Here is an 18,317-nt window from a genome sequence, read left to right on the forward strand (position 1 = left end):
TTTTAACCAAAAATTAGAGAGAAGTAAGAGATGGAGAGAAGTTTTGGATTTTGCATGTCTCACACAAGAAAGATGAAAGCCTCACTTAATAAAACTCTTCCTTGGACCATAAGTCCTTAACACTTTAAGAAACCATGCACCTAAAGCCTAAGTGTTCCCCATGCTTTAAGCTTTACCTTACATTTTGAATAAAATAGTCAAAAAGACCATCCTCCTTGTCTCTTAAAGGAGTTTCAGCCATAGGCCTAAAAAAAAAAGACAAAAGTTTTAATTTTTAGAAACCAAGTTTATAAAATATAATCTTTAAATTTTTGGTAAAAAAAAACAAATGAATTTATCTAGCCCAAAATGTTATGCATGACATAATAATTCATACCATTAGGGGTGCAAACGAGCCGAGCCGAGCCTGAGCCTGGCCAGGCTCGGCTCGGGCTCGTTTAAGTTATATGAGGCTCAAGCTCGAGTTCGCCTCGATTCGAGCTTTCTTTTACTGAGCTCGGCTCGAGCTCGTAAAGAGTTATACAAGCTCGGCTCGGGCTCGGGCTCGACTCGTTTTTATCGGGCGTGCCTAAATAAGCTTAAGCTCGGCTTGAGCTCATTAAAAAGCTCGTTTACTAATACCCGAAATTCATAATTCCCCTAATATGTTTTTATTTTAATATATATAAATAATAATAAATAATATTATATAAAGGCTCGTTTATGCTTGCGAGCCTAATCGAGCTTTGTGACATAGGCTTGAGCTCGAGCTCGTTTAATAAACAAGCTTAATATTAAGCTTGAGCTCGGCTCGGGGTCATTTAAAATCAGTTTCAAGTCGAGCTTTTAATGATTCGATCTCGAGTAGCTCACGAGTAGCTTGACTCGTTTGCACCCCTACATACCATATGAATTATATAATATTACTTGCTGATGAAAATTATTATTTCCTAGAAATAAATAATTTCAAATTTAATTATAAGCGTTTGTTGAATATTTATTAAAACTAATTTCTAATAAATAATCAATTGTATCAAGTTGTTAGTATGACCAATTAGTATCATATGTTAATTAGCAATATCATCTTAATATGATTCTTGACTATAATAGATCATTCTATATATATATATATATATATATATATATATATATATATATATATATATATATATATATATATATATATATATATATATATATATATATATATATATATATGTGAGTGTGTGTGTGTATAAATGTATGGGTATTTGTGAATATGTAAGTATGCACATATGCATATGTCGATATGCATATGTGCATACGTCTATATGCACACATGTATTTTGTATTAGTGTTCTTCGTTAATTATTTTTTTAATGTTCTTGTAGGTTTGGAATAATTTGTTGAGAACATTGAAAATGTGAAAAAGATAAATTGGAAAAAAAATATGGCAATTTGGGCACGAAGAAATGAAGAAACTTTGAAAATTTTATAGCATTTTTTCTTTTTTTATACTTTATCTTGTATCGACAAATAATTATACTATTATGTTTATAGATTATTAAATAAAATATTTTTTTATAATTGTTTACAAATATTACCTAATAAGTAACATGTATATATGCACTTGCAAATATGTATATACTAGAAAAATATACATGTATGCATTTAGAACTAAATCATTATTTTAGTTAAAAAATTACAATTTTTTGGTAAAAAAAATAAAGGTTTTCAAAAGAAGTACTATTTTAAAAAAATACTATTTTTTAAGGAAAATTACAAATTTTAAAAAAATTATTGTTTTTAAGAAATTAAACAATTTTAAAAAATTTAAAAAGTCAACATTTAAAAAAAAATAAAAAATATAAAAAAATAATGTTTAAAAAAATAGAATATTAGTTTTTTTTTTTAAATGAAAAATCTGATTTTTTTTAATTCCTAAATTTTCAATAAATACTTAGTGTGTGTGTGTGTGTATATATATATATATATATATATATATATATATATATATATAGAAAGAGAGAGAGAGAGAGAGAGAGAGAGAGAGTGTGTGTGTGTGTGTGTATGTGTATGCGTGTGTGTGTGTGAGAGAGAGAGAGAGAGAGTTGAGTTCAAATGTTTGTAGCAACTATTGTATGTATCTATGGAACAATGAGAATTTAAGGAAAAATAAATCATTAATAATAAATATAAGGGTATAATAGTAATCTATACTATATTTAATCATGGTAAATTGATAAAATCAAATAATATCACCCTTTAAATTAGGTTATCAGTTTTAAAACCTATAACACCAACACGCTTTCCCCGTCTTTCTCTAAAAACGATTGTCAACAACCATCATCATCTTGGCTGCCGACCACCATCGTCATCATTTCCATCGCCGACTCTTCATGCTATGTAATCGATCCTAAACCACCCATGGTCAAAGATGACAGGACACCAGAGGTAAAGACTTCAAAATCAGTAATAAGAATCGAGAAACTATGCGATCGATGAAGACAGGAGGGTCGGAGCTGGACTCATTCGCCGACCAATACCATCAGGCACCACCGTCAGGTATGTGTACTTTGAATTATAATTTAATAAATTCAAAAGCTTGCCCTTCACTCGATGGTTCTGGGTTTCTGACTGATCCTATCGTTTATCTAACATCTTTGTTTTTCTGTATTTCAATTGGTTGTAGATATACACATAAAATGCCTTCGAAATCGGCGATGGTCGGGGTTTTGCTAATGGATGGTAGTATGACTGACCCACCGTTAGTAGATGCCAAGGAGAACAAATTATTAAAGGGTACTTTTGTTGTCGGAATTATGTCTACTCTCGTCATCTATGGTGTCTTACAGGTACGTTTTGTTTAACCAAAAGTTACATTTCTGTAATCATTTGTATACATGTGAAGACGAGCTGAATTATGTGGAGAATTTGTTGTAAATTTAAATCGAGTACACGAATCTTACATATAGCAGCATTGATGCTTGCATCTCCCATTACCAATTGTTAATGATGTAAATCTTTTTGTCTTTTTAGTTTATGCCAATCTTATTTCCATGTTTTTCTTCTGTCAAGATGTTTCATTTGGTAGATTGAATGATCTTGATTTGAAAAAAAAGGGCAACATAATTGACTTATTAATACACCAACCTACATTTGTCATCTAGTTTATCAACAAAATTGACTTATTTTATAAATGCATTCTGTTAGAATGTCTTTGAGAATGTTTGTTAACAACAACTATATTTGTTTAACGGGAAATACTTCAATGTATTTTGTCAGAATTTATTTATATAAATGCATTCTGTCAAAATTTGTTTAACGAGTAATGTATCTTATTCTTTTAGAATTGCATGGAGAAGGAATTCAATATTGATCATACAAGAGAAATATTTGGAATCGAGCTCAACAACAAGTATATATGCAAAGATCAAATGGATTATATGGACCACTAAAGAATACCAAGTGTATTTGTTCAACAATTGTATATTCAAGAATGCTATTTTTTTAAGAATTTTATTCATTTTTGATGATATTCTGTTAAAATATGTATAACTATATTAAAATGTATAAGAATATTAGTCTGTAAGAATATGTATGAATTTATATTTAATTTCGGATGTATATTACGAATAAAATCATAGACCCAAGTTGGATGTATATGAATAATATCTTATTCTTAAATCAGGTCAATTATCAAAAAATAATTGCATTGGAAATGTATTTTGCAAGAATAAAATTGAAAATATATTTACTAGTTTATGGTTAGCATTATGTCATTCTGAAAGAATAAAATTAGATTTTTAAATTTGAATTAATTTAAAATATTCAAAAATTTAAAAATAAAGGAAATAATTATCCCTAAAAATCCAAAATTTTCCTTTTTTAATATAGGTTAATTGACAAATATGCCGAAAATTGCATGATTATATGGTACATGTTATCCTATTGTAATATCAAAGGCCCTCAGATCAAGATCTTTGATTCTATTCAATCTGGTAGTCCGGATCTGTGCATTCTGGCACATAATAGTTAGTAAAAACAAAATAACCTAAGCCTATATATATATATATATATATATATATATATATATATATATATATATATATATATATATATATATATATATATATATATATATATATATATATATATAGGGCTAGGTTATAATGTGGATGGACAACTATTGTCTGGATGTGTGGATAATGCTATTTTATGAAAATTACTAGTTAGTAAAAACAAAACAACCTAAGCCTATATATATATATATATATATATATATATATATATATATATATATATATATATATATATATATATATATATATATATATATATATATATATATAGGGCTAGGTTATAATGTGGATGGACAACTATTGTCTGGATGTGTGGATAATGCTATTTTATGAAAATTACTAAGAGAATATGTTGTTTAGTAATGTGAATACGTTCATTCTCACGGAACTATTGTTATTTTAATGGATTCTCACCAATTCGAATTCATTTTTGTTCTCATTCATCGTTTTTTATTTATTTTAAATCTTACAGAATACGACTCAATAAACATCCTGATAACATTCTGACAGAATGAAAATAATTAAAACAAAAGTGTATAATAACCTTATAGACGATTTAATTAGTGAAAATGTTTAATAATTAAAATAATTATATAAGATTAAATGTATTCATATTATCAAATACCATATTTTTTTTTGTGATTCTCACAGAATAGCATTATCCACATGTCCACACAATAGATGGCAATCCACATTTGAACCTAACTATCTCTCTCTCTCTCTCTCTCTCTCTCTCTCTCTCTCTCTCTCTATATATATATATATATATATATATATATATATATATATATATATATATATATATATATATATATATATATATATATATATATATATATATATATATATATATATATATATATATAATCTTACTTCTCATCTCATCTAATTATTCTAATAAAAATCATTTATTGGCACATTGCATCTTTTTAAACAATCAACAACCGAGAAGTTTTCAAAATGAAATACCCAATTTATCCTTAGCCTCTAAATCTTAATCATCAACTAGTGTAGGTACCCATGCTTTGCATGGTTGGAATGATGTTTGTTTTTTAATTGATTGTGTTGATAGTAATTGGTGATATAGTGGATGACTCAATTGAAATTATTTCACACTTGTATAAATGCAATTGGATAATTAAAAAAAATTGTTTGCATAGTAACAATGAATCACATTCATTTTTATTTTATGCATGCTCTTGTAACTCACAATCAAGCAACACATCACGGAGCAAAACACAACTTAAAGCATTTTCACCAGGTAATTTCTACTTATGTTGGCCATTGATCGACCCCTATAGCCCATGACTGACAAGAAAAAAATATAGAAATAACTTTTGTCCTATAATAAAAGAAACAACCTGCAAAATGTCTCTAGATAAAACAAAAAGAAAAAAAGTAAGAAAGTTAATCTACGCACCAGATTAAAAAAGAAAAGCTCATTTACCACAGATCTTGGTGTTGATAACGGAAGTGGTTATAAGGTTAGCAAGGGCGAAATTGGTAAATAAAAAAGAACCTTTTTTTGTTAATTATCTTAAATATATGACAAAATAAAGAAGTAAATTAGCTTTTGTTTTGAAATCCATGTCTAAATAACTTTCTTTTTAGTTTAACATCAATGTGAGAAAATAAAGAGAAAGATACCTTTTTTGAAGAGAGAATTAGAGAATTGCTTCTCATTCTGTAAAGTAAATCTTGGCTAAAATATAAATTCCTATGTGTAAAACTTGATTCTAATGTCGAAAAGAAGACTGAATGCACAATTCTTTAGAGATTTTCCTAGTGAATCATGAATTTCTTTTTGTAATCTTTGAGGTGAAAATGTATATCAGTAGAGTGATTAAATATAAATGAGAAATTAGACATACCCTGAAGGGATACAGAGTAATAAGTTATAACTAACCTTTGAATATGGAAACATGTTTCTGCCATTAGATATTGGTATCCTATACCCCAGCTAATGAAATTCGCAAATGAGTGTTGTATAGCTTGTTGATATGTTCCCAAAGCTGTTTACAATGAGAATAATCTACATTATCAAAAATGGTAAAAGATGAATTCATTACCACCCAATTATCCCCGTTTAAATGAAATGGATAATCTAACTTGCTAAGGGATTTATGCTACATAAGGATATCTCTGTGTAAGCATTGCCACAAAATGGATTACGTGATTCCAACATTGCAATGGAGCCATTTGCAAAATTCTGACTAATAGAAAGAAAAATTGTACCACAGGTCTTGAAGACTTAAAGACATAGTACTAAATTATTTCAAACAATTTAGTTTCACCAATTGCAGTAGAGTTGTCCCAAGAATAACATGCCTCGTGCTTTGCTTTGGACATCAGTTGCTTTAAACTTCTTTCTATGTTTGTCTCATGACTTTTTACAAATGGTCTCAAAATTGTCGTGCCCTTGTCTAGTAAGAAATAGGCAAATACAAGAAATAACTATATTTAAAGGATACATGTTATCCCATCTTTTACAACTTATGATATAATACCTTGTTTACCTTGCTATAAGTGGCCTGCCCTTTTTACCTTGCTATAAGTGGCCTGGAACAAAATGTTTTGCGATCATCAAAACTATACTTTTAAGTTACAAATGAATGTTATTTTAATAAATAAACATGAAAGAGTAAGAATAGAAGTTGTTCCTCACCTAGTTGATACACAAATCCATGTTGGTCCTAAACGACCCTTTGCATTATTGATTATCTTTGGTGTCCTTGTTTATCTGCATTTATTTACAAAGTTAGAAAAAAGATATATATCTGTATGCATAAAAGATTATAATCAGGTGAGCTTTTAACTCAAGAACTAAATGATAGATGTAAGCCAGAACTCAATAGACACTTACCGAAACTCAGAAAAATCCTTATACAACTTCACAAATAACTTCATATAGCCATTATTATCCCATCAACAAATGACAGAAACAAAATAAAATAAGTCGATAAGGCAATACATGTAACAAATAAATAGACACCATCAACCAATGACCTTATTATGCAAAAATAAAGCAAAAAATAGTAAGGTCTACTTAATGGAATAACCAAAGCATATAATGTGATTTGTTTTGCAAATTTCATCAGCAAAAGAAATTCCAAGAGTAGGGAGATTACTTTACATACATATAAACACTTGTTTCTTCTGATACAATCAACACAATTGGCACATAAGCAGGGCACATAAGAATGACAGAAAACAACATTGGAGGATTAACCATTGATATGTTTATTCTTCATTTCTTGAAGGATTTTTAGTCAAGATATATTTAAGAAAGGCAAACCCTTGGGCCAAAATTTGATTTCTCCACTTAAAATTTCACATTTTTTTAGGGAATTGAAAAAGATTTTTCAGTAGAAGGTACACATAACACTTTGATGATTCTACCTGCAAATCACGAATTGACGGTGGTATGGAAGTATGAGATTGGTAATAACACCAAGAAACATAGTAGGAATAAAAAGAGAAGGCAAAGTGTATATATACACCAAGATTCAAGAACAAAAATTTAAATACCCAAAATTGAAAGATAAAAACCACAGAAATCATAAATTGAAATAAATGAATTGAGTTTCAGACAATTGATTGACACTCGAATTAAAGCTAACCCTAATCCAAACCTATTAAAATTAGCAGCAGCATCCTCAAAATTTAAAATCAAATAAGAGACAAACGTCAAAAGAGCAGCGAAAAGGAGATTTGGTTGTACAAAGCGGTAAGGATGTGAACGAAATACAACAACAGTGAATAGAAGACAGTGGTGGTGATGGATATCTCACGATCGCCAGTCGGATTTAAACAGTCAAGCTTTTCAATGACATGAAGTTGGAACGTGGTGAGAGACAGAAAAAAAACCTAGTCAATCTTTTCAGTGAAGTAAGGTTTAGGGTTCGTTTGCTGAGAAAAGTGGTGGTCTCGTTGTCGGTCCACGAAGACAGGCGATGACTGTTGCGGTGGTGGTAAGTTGCTTCGATGGTGCTCCGGTGGTGATCGAGGAAGCATCGACGGGCGACGAGGATTCACGTTTTGAGAGGTGTTTAGATAAGGTTCAGTCGATTAAAGCGGTGGAGATGAGGATTAAAGATACCAGTTGAGTTACATAACCTGATGAACAGTACCTGAGTAATGTACATTTTAGGATTTTGGAAATTTTAAATAACTATTGGTTTTATTATTGTTCGATTTTGATTGAAGCCCAAACTAAATCGAAAATATATCTTTTTTTCACATAAAAGTTGACTTACTTATATATTTAACAAAATAATAATAATATGTTTATATTAAATTCAAAACAAGAACCTATTATATATATATATATATATATATATATATATATATATATATATATATATAGAGAGAGAGAGAGAGAGAGAATTTCATTATGCCCTTAATAAAGACTAAAATATCATATTTGTCCTAGCTAATCTTTTAATATCATATTTATCTTTTATAAGCTTTTAAAATATCATATTTTCCCAAATTTTATTTTTTAATAGTTTTAAACGTTTTATAATATTTTTTTTATTATTTATAATCATTCTAAATATAAGAAAGATATAGAATGACTAAAACACCCTTCTTATTTTTCAATTGTCTTTCAATGGTTATTCATCTTCCATCTTTTCCCCAAATTAATCTTCTTCATTACCCGCACATCTTCGCCTCCCTCTTACTGCCGCCACCCACGGTCACTTCACTACATCATATCTCTCAATAGGCATGGCTTCTTTTTTTTTTGACTAAAGGCAAGATCATCTCAAATATTGTTTAATTTTCAACAATTGAGGTCGTCCTCATCTGGGTTTTCTTTTTAAATCACAATTTACAAGTTAAGTTTTATGATTTGGATTGATTGTTCTTATATGTTTATATTTTGGTGTTCTACGCACATACTTTAACTGTAATTCTTTAGACCCAAACTATTAACTGGTTTGTAAACGGGATGTTCGTAAACTATTTTAACACACAAATTGATGTTGTAACCTAATCACAATAATTCCTCAACCTGATATTGGTTTGGGTTGTAGTTTCACTATGTTTATTTTTCAATTCCGAGTTTGTCCGGTTTGAAATACACGGATGGTCGATGCAACTTATAATTAATTTTGATTCAATAGTTGTCATCCGCCGTCTTCAAGGTTGGAATCTAAGGTCCGTTTGATAGTTTCTTTCCGGGAAAGTGTTGTCTGGTAAAGTGCTGTCTGGGAAAGTTTTCTGACTGGGAAAGAAACCATGATGTTTGATTGTACATCTGATTGATTGTGTTGAATGATGAAAAAAACTAATAATTCACTAAAAAATAAATTTAAAAAAAGTTATTTAAAAAAATTAATAATCCAATAAAGAAAGAAAGAGGCAGGTTTTGGTGTATAATTGTATTTCCAGCCCATTCAGCCAGAAAAATATGATTTTGGAGATTTCTGGGAAATACATATCTTACCGGGAAAGACCCCTTCTTTTGTGCAAATCAAACAGTCTTTCTGGTCCATTCAGCCAGAAAGATCTGTTTGGACCTGGAAAGATGTGTATCAAACGGGGCCTAAGTAATATCGACTTTTTGTTATCAAATTGTTTCTGAGTTTGACTTCCTATGAACACTAGCATAATCTCCATCTTGGAACACCTCACACTTTTCTACCTATGAAAAGGGAAGTAAGTTTACGATAAATAATGTGTATAATTTTGAGAAGTAACAAGATATCATAAACATGAAGAAGTATATTACCAGAACTTTGTGAAGGCGTGATCACAAGAAACGTAACGAAATTCCATGGATGAACCACGTGAGTGAAAGCCCAAATCAAAGTATTAGTCTTTTTATTTTGATGCCTTTACAACAAAGAATGATAGTTAATTGATATTTTAAACTTAACTTTTATAATAAGGATATAATAGTCGATTGATAAAAATAATAATTTTAAATGATTAAAAAATGTTAAAAAAAAGAATTTGGGTAAATATGATATTTTGAAATCTTAAAAAGGATATATATCATATTTAAAGATTATGTTGGGTAAATATGATATTTTGAAGTTTATTAAGGACATATATGAAATTCTCCATATATATATATATATATATATATATATATATATATATATATATATATATATATATATATATATATATATATATATATATATATATATATATATATATATATATATATATATATATATATATTAATTTTAATTAACCATTATACATTTACAGAAAAAATATCCATCTTTGTAAATTAATAAATATTTATAAATTTTTAATTAGTCATTACGATTTAGAATTATTAATAATGTCTTTTCTTTCTAAACTGTGTATGTAAATTGTAGCCGGTACACTATTTCACATCTTTATTATTTTAATATACTGTATTTTATGTATAAGATTGAAATAAACATATTATATTATATTATATTATATATATATATATATATATATATATATATATATATATATATATATATATATATATATATATATATTAATTCCATGTTCCTTTATGAACAGTTCCACCTTCTAATTGGTTATTTATACTTTTTATTTTTTTGTCTCGTTAATAGTCTTTTCTCGACGCCTTTCACATGGTTATCCTTCACCGATATTGTCACCGCCTCATCATTGAACTTCCCCACCGACTCTCAGACAATATCTTCCCGATTGTTCTATCCTATTTTTCATCCACTTTTCAACCATCATCTTCTTTCTACACCGCATTCTCCTACCCATGAACATTCGTTCCCTTGATGCCTCCTTCTCCGTTTTCGCATTCTTTTTTCAATTTCACAAGCTTTCGTTTCACTCATCAGGTTTAAACCGGGGTTAGATGGTCGATGTTATCGGATTCTACCTTCCATATTCTCAGATTCTAAATCACCATCGTCGCCGATAGAGAACAAATAATCCACCGCCTCAGGATCAAGGGAATTGTGTTTTACCGCTAGGAATTGTGTGATTTGCAGGTGGTTGTTGTTCTATATGGGTTTTTGGCTCTATCTGCGTTTCCGGCTACTATGAGGTTAGTGAACCGGACACCTGATTTGGTTTTTTAACATGCCCTAAACCAATACCGTCGTCTGTTTCTCCTTCTTATATTCTCATGTGTTTCCCATATTGAGGGTTATAATTTCTTTTTGCTTTTTTATTAGGGCTTTATGGTCCCCTCCGCTACTGCGACACCTTCGGTCGTACCTGAGACGCCCTCAGTTGCACCAAAGACATATTTAGTTGTACCAGAGACGTCTATGATGGAGGCGTCAGTGGATGTGCTTGGATAATCCGAAATCGTTGGTGGAATTGTAATATGTTGAGCATGTGGTCTCTTCTGGGGATCGGATACGATCGGTACTGTCAACTTCATCTTCCGAGTGTTCTTCGTTCCTCCTCACCATTTGTGGCCTCCAATTGAAGAGTATTCAAGCCCTAGACCTATTCTTGAAGGAGCAAATGGTATGTGTGTATGTGTTACTTATGATCGTAGAAAAAAAAGATGGGGAAGAAAGGCTTTTCCATATAGGTCATTCAACTGATTGCCATTTTCCCCCAATTCTCTCAAATAAATTGCTGCATTTTTTAATTTATGTTGTTTTTTTTCCTACTTCGCTTAATAGAACACTACAATTTTTTATTTCTACTGTTTTTGGTCCAAAATCAGTCAATCAAATGTTGCATTTTCTTTATTTCTGTTGTATGAACATGGATTTCTTCAATCATTTGTTGCATTTTTCTAAATTTAAGTATGTATATTCCATGCCAAATTTAGTAATCAGTTTCCCAGATTCAACAACATGATCTATTGTATACCCTTCATCCATTCCTCCTAGACCAGACCTTTTTTTTTATCTTGCATCAGGAGCTTAATAATTAACTGCAATAAATCTTAAGATTTCTATTATTGACTTAGTTCATATTCTCAAACAATATATATACTATTAAATCGATTCATAGGATTACCTTAAGATTGTTTTTCTGTAAGAATTCTTGTGTGTAGTCTGGACCCCACAAAAAGCCAATACCTCTTTCTTTATTTGGAGATAGGCCAGGTTTCATTGAAGGATCAGACCACAAAAAATCTCCAAGAATCAAATTGTGGCCTACCCGTGGAGGATCAATAACAAATCTTCTAGCTTTCAATAATTCATCTAATAAACCAAGAGACAATGGAACTGACTTTGGATTTGAATTCAATGTAACTTTCCGGTTCTTCTTTCCTTTAGATCTTTTTGATGGGGTAGCAGGAGGAATATTACGAAAACCCCTCCATGTACTGTATAAAAGCAAGAGGAAGTCCTTCAAAACATCCTATATAGTTTCGGTATACATGATTTCTTCCATCCTTTTTGTTACCATATTTGGCAGGAACTTTATCCCATATCAGTATAGAAGTAGAATCTTGAATCTTTTCTTATGTCCTGCTCTTTTTATTCTATACGAAAATCTAACATTGGATATGAAAATAGCTCAAGATTTTGTAATTATGAATTTTGAAATTATTTTTACAGCGTTGGTGTGAACATTCTTATGGCACAAGTGGGTTGTTTTGTTCCTTGAGATAAAGCTTCCATTTCTATCCGACACTGCATTCTTGCTCCTGTTGGTGGTGGTGACTTTCAGGTAAATTACCTTTTTTACAAAAATTAATTTTAGTATCATAAAATAAATAGGGATTTGTTATTATTATATGCAAAGTTGTACTATGGGTAATTTCTTTCTAGATAAAGGGTTGTAGACATTATGAATGGACTACCACGTGATGTTACTCATGTTAGCAAAGCAAATAGTAAAATATAAAAAGCCATCAATGTTGAAAAATATTGTGGCTGATTGAAACTGGGAACATGTATCCTTGCTGCTGGCCTGCACCTCTTTTTTTTTAAAATCATTTTTTGTTATTGATGATTAACATAACATATTATGTAACATCCCAAATTTCGAGTCCAAAAAATTTCTTTTGTAATTAAGTAATTTATAAAATTGTTTACTGAAAACATTGTTAATATCATAAAAATCCATAAACTATCATGAACATGTCTCGAAATCACAACATCGAACAGTAATATAAATCAGAGTACAATCCCAGAAAACTCATTGCAAAATCCATGTGTGTGTGATGCGTTGCTATGCCGCCGGCTCCTTCCCCTTGGATGAAGAGGTACCTGAAACCAAAACTGAAACTGTAAGCACAAAGATTAGTGAGTTTCCCCATCATACCACATACCATACAATCATACAAGTTACCGGGCAATTCTGGGATGCCCGACCTACCCATGTCAAGCCATTCTAGGGTGCTGACTACCCGTGTCAGGCCATTCTAGGGTGCCTGCCTACCCTCCGGTCTATCTCACCCGATCATGGGGACTATTTCACCCCTACTACTATCATATAATAAACTATCATAAACATGTTTTCAAACATATCTGGGATGTTCGACCTACCCTTCGGTCCTAACAACCGATCGGGGGACTATTCCCCTCGCACTACCACTATCACATAGAACTTAGCATACCGGCACATAGAACATATCAAGTAATAGAAACCAAACAATTATCACAAAGACAATCATCTCAACTGTAATCAACTACTAGTGGGTCGTCCTTGGTGGCTTAGACCCACTTCTACTGGAAGGTAACTCACATCAATGTCGTGTAGTGTCTGAACTGTCCCTGGCGTGAAAGTCGACTTTCCTCGACTCCTCAATCCCTACACAACAACTCTACTAAGTTATCAATTCGTACTCACAACCCCCATAAGGGTAAATCCAAATACTTGTTAAAGTCAACTTTGGTCAAAGTCAACCTCCAATTGACTTGACTCGCCGAGTTGGTTTACCAACTCGTCGAGTCCCTATTCCTCTAAAATGATCCAACTCCACGACTCTACTCGTCGAGTTTAGAAATAACTCGACGGGTCCTTCTTCAACCATAATATCGGGACCATCTTCAACCGACTCGTCAAGTTCATCTCCCTCATATAAATGTGTTAAGTTTATGACTCGCTGAGTTGTATGAACAACTCGTCGAGTCCATCTTCATGGTTTGGGAGATTGCCTTGGACTCACCGAGTTTGTTCATACACTCGTCGAATCCCAAGATTTCCAGGTCTTATAATCACGTCCAGCTTTGTTAAGTCCTCTTCTAGACTCAACCAGACTTCTCAAAACAGCAAAGGTCGGGGAACCATTTCCCGACTCGCCGAGTCCCAAGAACAACTCGCCGAGTCCACTAAGTCCATGTCTATAAACTCGATTTCTGTTGAGCCCTTCTCATCCAAAGGGTAGATCTGACCTCTTAGGGTCGATATAACATGTAAAGTCATGAACTTTACGTCCATGCATGGGTCTTTAAGCTCAAAAGGACCAAAAATGAGACCTACAAGATGCATGAGGCTCTCATGGCCATAGAGTTGACACCTTTATGCCATGAGACCTTTCTAAAGTCCAAGATCTGAAGCCATAACTTCACATTATAGCCCACACCCGAACATGGCTTAGAAATGCCCTAAAGATACCAAAACCCAAGCCCTAAAGATGATTAAACACATGGAAAGTGAAGATTGAAGCTTTTTACCTTAAATGAGCTAGAGATGAAACACAATCTCTGGATCTTCAAGCTTCAACTGGAACTCCCAAGCTCCTTTCTTCTTCTCAAGCTTCACAATCACCAAAGAATGCACAAAAATGGCTTAAGAGCACTCAAACAAGGCTAGGGTTTTAGCTTAAGGTCTTTTGGAAGTGTGAGGGACGATGGAGGCTGATATGGGAGGAGATAAGTTGTTTAAACAGGGTGTAAACCCTCAAATTTAGGGTTTTACTCGGACAACTCCTACTCACTGAGTCGGTCTCCTGACTCGTCAAGTAGGTCACTTAAAATTCGCGCGCAAAGTCGAGTCGACTCGACGAGTTAGGCCTTCGACTTGTCGAGTCCCAAGGTAAAATACAATAACACTTGGAATTAAATACGTACTAGGAACCGGGTGTTACATGTTACGTAATTAGAGTGATCATATATGAAAAGGATATGGTGCATTAAAAATAGCTATTAAGCGAAAGCATACATTCAATAAGGTAAAACCTTTCATTGGTGGCTCCATGATGTATATGCAAGTTATATAGATATTTCTTTTCTAGATCTCATTTTTATTTGTTTTCGTAGTATCTAATGCAAAGAAAGGTAATGGAGGCTGAGGAGAGGTGCCTGAGGCAGGGAAAAGCAAAACAAGAATTCACAAAGATGTTGGCTATATTGTTTTAATCTCTTTTGTTTTCGTCTAACTCAAGCATAGTCTATGATGTTTTTACCAATATCCTTCTGTCCCATGCTCCTGTAAGAAATGCCTATTTAGTGGCCTCAAATATAATGGAAAAACCTATAAATTTAAAACAACTCTAACAAACGACTACCGACCCATGCAAAGCATGGATCTCCTGCTAGTTATAATTGTTGTTACAATTAATGTTATCAAATATCTTTACTTTCAATGATTATGTATATTAAGAGGTTGTCTGGAATTGGTTATTTTATGTATTTATGGACTTATTTTGGTTTGATATTGGTAGCAGTGAGTTATTAGTATTTGAATAAAAAAAATATATATAAACTTAATTTTCAAAAAGTGAAAAAATAATATGAAAATAATACAAATACATCTTAGCAAATGACCACCTAATGTTATAATTCGATACTTTTTCTTATGGGTCTTTTAATTTTTTTTTAATTATGTTTAATAACAATTTAATTTGTAATAAATTAATTATTATTTTTTTGGTTGACAGATTGATGATGATAAGGGAAATACTTCTACTTCCAATACGAAGTGTCTTTCGAATGATTGGAGGAAGATGTATCTTGCTATGTGTCATAAGAACACATAAGGGATGGTAATAAATTGGGTAAATTACATGTCCCTCTTGTATATGTTAAAAAACACGTTTGGTTTCTATTTTTGAAAAATTAACTCGGACTGTCCCTTGTTTGGTTAATAGTTGCACGCTTCATCCCTCGTTAGTTTAAATTTGTGTGTTTCATCCCTTACGAGACATAAAATGACTATTATACCCTTTCATATTTCTTTTCCATTTAATTTAATGTTATAATTATTATTTTTAATTTAAAAATAAAAGAAAAAGCAATAGTACCCCACTTCATACCCCCACCCCCAACAGATCATCGGGTGAACACCACCTGCATCTCTCAAACACCATACTTACATTGCCACATTCCCAATTCCACCCTTCTTCCTCAATCAAACACCTTATACCACCTTAAAACCCACATCCTCCTTTTACGGGATACTCCACCATTGGAACACCCTTGCCGCACCCATGTTCATTGTCGCAAACCGCAACCAATACCCACTTTAAACCTTACCTTCAAAATCGGAAAACCCACCTCAGTCGGAAACCACCTTCGTGAAACCTGCACCATTCAAACATCATCTATTCATCGCCTCCAAACAAAAATACCACCTACCTTATACCACCCTCGAAGTCAGCCACCTCCATCCAAATCAGCCCCTGAAAACCCCTGGAAACCATCTTAAACATCGCCTTGGAATGTGATCACCTCTTCATTTATATCGTTGATGGAGAAGATTGGGGTTCGATTTGACCTCGTTTCTTTGATTTGGATCTCCATCCTCTTCGATTTATAAGTTTAGGGTTTAGTTGGGTTTCAATTGCAGGTTTAGGTTTCGTTTTTTGAGGTTTGAGTGATGACTGGTGGTCTGTGTGAGAGAGCGGGAGATGTAACCGATTAAATTCAAAGAAGAAGAAGAAGAAAAGAAATTGGGGAAAGGATAAATTGCAACTTCCTTCTCTCTTTTTGATCTTCTGATTTGTTGCAAATCAAGAACATTAAAAACAAGAGGCAACTTAGGGTTGAGTGGAGATATAAGATGGTGGTGGCGATTGTGGTGTTAATGATTCCACCGATGATGGTGGTGGTGTTGATGATTCCATGTACAGTTCCTACTTGAGTTCTAGGGTTTGATAGAGGCGATCAGAGGAGGAGGAAGATCGATTGGTCCGATTTTCGTTTATCGCTTTGGGGTGAAGGTGTAGGTAGGGGTGACGGGGGTTCGCCGACGTCCGGAGTAGCTGAGAATGGAGGAACAAACTTAGAGGAAGATGTATGAGGGGGAAGCAAGGAGGGTGGGTACCTGTATGTATATTTATTGTTTTTTTTTTATTTAATCTAAAAATAATAAACAAATAAAAAGAAAATTAAAAAGGAAATAAATAAGGACAATATGGTCTTCTTTATGTCCAGAGTGACGAAATGTACAAGTTTTAAATGAATGAGGGACAATCCAAGTTAATTTTTAAAAATAAAAACTAAATGTACTTTTTGATATATACACGAAGGACATTGGATAATTTACCCTACCAAATTATATGACTAATGAATCGTCTTTTATCAACCTGCTAGTAACTCAAGATTGTTATTTTGATTTTTTAGAAAAATTGTAGTGTCCCTACATGAGCTTTTGCTTTGTGTCTCGTGATAAAGGTTCTTTTCCATTATTGATTAAAAAAAAGACATGATTTTCTTAATATCTTTATTATGGTGGCCCATTGAAGCACTAATTTTAATATCTTTGATTAAATCGATATGACTAAGAAATAATTACTATGAAATCTATTGAAAAACAATTATGTTTTAAATTTCATATTTGATATAGTTTTTATCTCTTTTTTTTTTGTCAACTAATTGTTAAAAACTGAAAATATATTTATTTTGACTTTCTATTGTATTCAATAAGTTATTTAACTTTTAAAAATTACATATTTGATCCAAATTTTAAATTTTATTACAAACCGTGTCTAAATTTTATACTTTTGATCCAGATTTATACTTTTATTACCCATTTGGTCCAAAACTTACACATTTTGCTTAGATTCCAAAATTTTCTTACAAACTTATCATAAATTTATATTTGTACAAAAAACATATTTTCACATGAAAACCTTTTTTTTTTTTATATGAAACTTTTTTTAAACATTTTAGTATATGAAATACCTATTTAAAAAAGTTGGTATTTATTAAGGCATATATATATATATATATATATATATATATATATATATATATATATATATATATATATATATATATATATATTTGTTATTTTTATAAACAAAAATATATACAAACTTGTATTTTGTAAAAACATGTTTCGAGATATTTTTTATAAACACTTATTTATAATAAATACATTTATATACAAATTCTTTTTTTAGAATAAAAAAAACATATAGAAACACGTGATTTATAA

General features: G+C 31.4%; 2 long non-coding RNA genes across 6 annotated transcripts; one reads left to right on the forward strand and one right to left on the reverse strand.

Annotated features, from left to right (window-relative positions):
- Positions 1-227: 227 nt before the first annotated feature.
- LOC111899120 (uncharacterized) lies at positions 228-8,199 on the reverse strand. Of its 5 annotated transcripts, none has more exons than XR_006183176.2 (4): positions 7,908-8,197; positions 6,706-6,780; positions 5,947-6,599; positions 228-245 (listed from the first exon to the last, which is right to left on the reverse strand). It is a non-coding gene; the product is annotated as an uncharacterized LOC111899120 (long non-coding RNA). The 5 variants fall into 5 exon arrangements; XR_006183175.2 differs by lacking the exon at positions 228-245 and adding an exon at positions 5,140-5,348 and having other exon boundaries at positions 7,908-8,196; XR_006183174.2 differs by lacking the exon at positions 228-245 and adding an exon at positions 5,140-5,414 and having other exon boundaries at positions 7,908-8,196.
- A 2,407-nt stretch (positions 8,200-10,606) lies between these two features.
- On the forward strand, positions 10,607-17,485 carry LOC122198128 (uncharacterized). Its single transcript, XR_006191996.2, has 4 exons — positions 10,607-11,064; positions 11,195-11,495; positions 12,548-12,659; positions 15,817-17,485. It is a non-coding gene; the product is annotated as an uncharacterized LOC122198128 (long non-coding RNA).
- Positions 17,486-18,317: the final 832 nt, after the last annotated feature.

Source organism: Lactuca sativa, chromosome 5 (genome assembly GCF_002870075.4).
Source record: "Lactuca sativa cultivar Salinas chromosome 5, Lsat_Salinas_v11, whole genome shotgun sequence".
Lineage (NCBI taxonomy): Eukaryota > Viridiplantae > Streptophyta > Magnoliopsida > Asterales > Asteraceae > Lactuca > Lactuca sativa.